This window comes from Marmota marmota, unplaced genomic scaffold, assembly GCF_001458135.2.
Source record: "Marmota marmota marmota unplaced genomic scaffold, marMar, whole genome shotgun sequence".
NCBI lineage: Eukaryota > Metazoa > Chordata > Mammalia > Rodentia > Sciuridae > Marmota > Marmota marmota.
Genome location: NW_026000229.1, coordinates 41,438,016 through 41,440,859, shown reverse-complemented (window position 1 = coordinate 41,440,859; position 2,844 = coordinate 41,438,016). Strand labels below are relative to the sequence as shown.

The 2,844-nt window shown below is 34.3% G+C and overlaps 1 pseudogene; it reads left to right on the top strand.

The window, feature by feature from the left end:
• The first annotated feature begins 1,966 nt into the window (after nt 1-1,966).
• Nucleotides 1,967-2,602, top strand: LOC107137809 (annotated as a pseudogene).
• Nucleotides 2,603-2,844: the final 242 nt, after the last annotated feature.

Sequence of the window (2,844 nt, the reverse complement as noted above, 5' to 3'; positions counted from 1 at the left end):
AAAATAAATATCCTTGGTATACATACTTCCAATTGATACTGTAAACCAAACTGCAAGGTTATGTATGTACATAGCTTACTAGTTGGAATATAGAGTGTGCATGTGTGAATGTTAAATGCTGTGTTCATTTTGCCCCATATTGATCAGATGTTTCATTATGTTTCTCATAGTTCTACAACTTCTACAAACATGATGTGTTTGCTTAAATCTTTCTTCAAATTATTCATGTGAACTATGAAGAAGTATCCAGCTTTCATGTTTGAGCTCTTTCTTGTTCACTCTGCTGCCTTTCAATTCCCCATAGCTGAAGGTCTTCATGAAGAAGACAAAAGCTGTAGAAAAGGTACTGTAAGACATTGTTTAATATTTTTATGGAAGACATAAATATTCCCATTATCACTGTGATCACAACAAATAGCATCAATCTCACATGATGTTGCATATGAGTCTTTAGTTGCTTCTCCCAAAACCATGAATGTTATCCAGAATACAATGATAATGAGTTCCTCTTAAGAACCCCAGAAGTAACTTTTAGGGTTACGACATATGAAATATTAACATACTCTTATAGGAACAGCAAGATTGATCTGCGGCCCTTGTCTATGCTCTGAGAAAAATCTAGATCTTTATTTCTTAGCACAGGATCAAAAGGAAAAATCAACTCCAAACTTCAGTGTAATTGATGGCAAGCAAGATTCAGAATTCTAATCAAGGACTCCCTCTTAAATCAAATCCATGGCAGGACCAAGACTGAAAAATGTATATCATTTTTTATCATTTTTTTTTTCATTATAACATATCTCTACTTGTTTTACCTTGCCTCTTCATTTTTTTTAAATAAATGTTGATTGTTCATTTACCATGTACCTGAAATTTAGGACCATTTGCTAGTTTCTGGTAAGAGAACTACTAAAAAAATTATTATAATATTAATAATTAATAATACCCAAAAAAATGTTTGATAAAATTCATCAGTCATACTGAAGGAAACTTATCAGAACCAAAAGTAGGAAAGTTCCTTAACAAAATAAATAATAATAATAATAATAAAGAGATATGATAGATAATTTTTTTCTTAAATACTTTTTTAGTTATACAATTATACAATATCTTTATTTTGTTTATTTAATTTTATGTGGTGCTGAGGATTGAACCCAGTGCCTCACATGTGTAAGACAAGTGCTCTGCCACTGAGCCACAACTCCAGTACAAGACAGGTAATCTTGTATCTGAAAGCAAAACTAAATTTAGATATATGTCAATTAAACATGGCAAGAACAGCACCAAAATCATATCTGGTGCTTTTATTTAATATTGTTCTTCAAATTTTGGCTAATATAAAAAAAAAGATATGAAGCAATAATAGGAGATGTTACTTTATATTAGTAAAGATAAGACAGGATTATGATAATTTACAATTGATATTCTATACCTAGAACCTTACCACACAAATTGATATAACAATTTTAGGCTCCATAAGAGAGCTCAATAAAATGACCAAATACAAGATCATTCTTTCAGTTGTTTATTTTGGAAAGTTTTACATCTACAAAAGTGTTAGAAGAGTAGTACTGGGACCCAGGAGAGCTAGTAGTTAGTACAATGAATACCTACAATTTTTAACCAAGATTCATCAATTTTTAGGATTTGGCCACATTTGCTTTTTCTCACATTTTGTCCAAATATCTATTTCTATCTCTCTCACTAAAAATTGTGAGAGAAAGCTACAGGCACCGAAATCTTGATCCTTAAAATTTCAGCACATATACCGAAGTATTTTAAAAGTTAATGTCATCTCATTGGTAAACAGTAACTAATTAGAAGGTAGAGTAAAAAAACATATTCTTTGCAGTGACAAACAAAAAAAAAATCATGTTCTGGTCCATTTTGCTATGACAAAATACCATAAACAATAAAAATATGGTCTTTTTTTCATGGTTCCTTGTGGGCAATCAGTTGTACCAAGATGAAGTTGACTATCTCCTTCGCAGCCACTGGCTGCCAGAAACTAATTGAAGTGGACGATGAATGCAGACTTCGTACTTTTTATGAGAAGTGCATGGCCACAGGAGTTGCTGCTGATGCTGTGGACAAGGAGTGGAAGGGTTATGTGGTCTGATGAGATTTCACCATGAAGCAGGATGTCTTGTCCCTTGGGGATGTTGGCCTGCTACTAAGAGACATTCCTGTTATAGACCTAATCGAACTGGAGAGAGAAAGCACAAATCTGTTCAAAGTTACATTGTGGATACCAATCTGAGCATTCTCATCTTAGTGTTAAAAAAAAATAAAAAGGATATTCCTGGACTTACTGTGACTCATAGACTGGGACCCAGGAGAGCTAGTAGAATTCACAAACTTTTCTCTCTAAGGAAAATGCTGTTTATCAATATGTTGTCAGAAAAACCCTTGAACAAGGAAGGTTAAAATCCCAGGATCAAAGCACCAAAGATTCAGCATCTTGTTACTCCAGGTGTCCCACAACACAAGTGCCAAACTTTCAGCCAAGAGAATGAAAGAAGCCAGAGAAAAACGCCAGGGACAAATCACCAAAAGACATGGGCTGTCTTCTCTGAGAGCTTCTGAATCCAGTCAAAAATAAGAATCAAGAGTAACAAATAAATAAAATCAGGCCTTCAAAAAAAAAAACAATAATGTATTTCTCACAGTTCTGAAGGGATTCAGGGTCTGGTGAGGGCACATTTCTTGGTTCATAGACACCACCTTCCTGCTGTGTCCTCAAATAGAGGAAGGGTAAGCAGGTTTCTGTGGCTTCTTTTATAAGGACACTAATCCCATGAATGAGGGCCCCACCTTCCTGACCTAATCATCTCCCCAAAGACC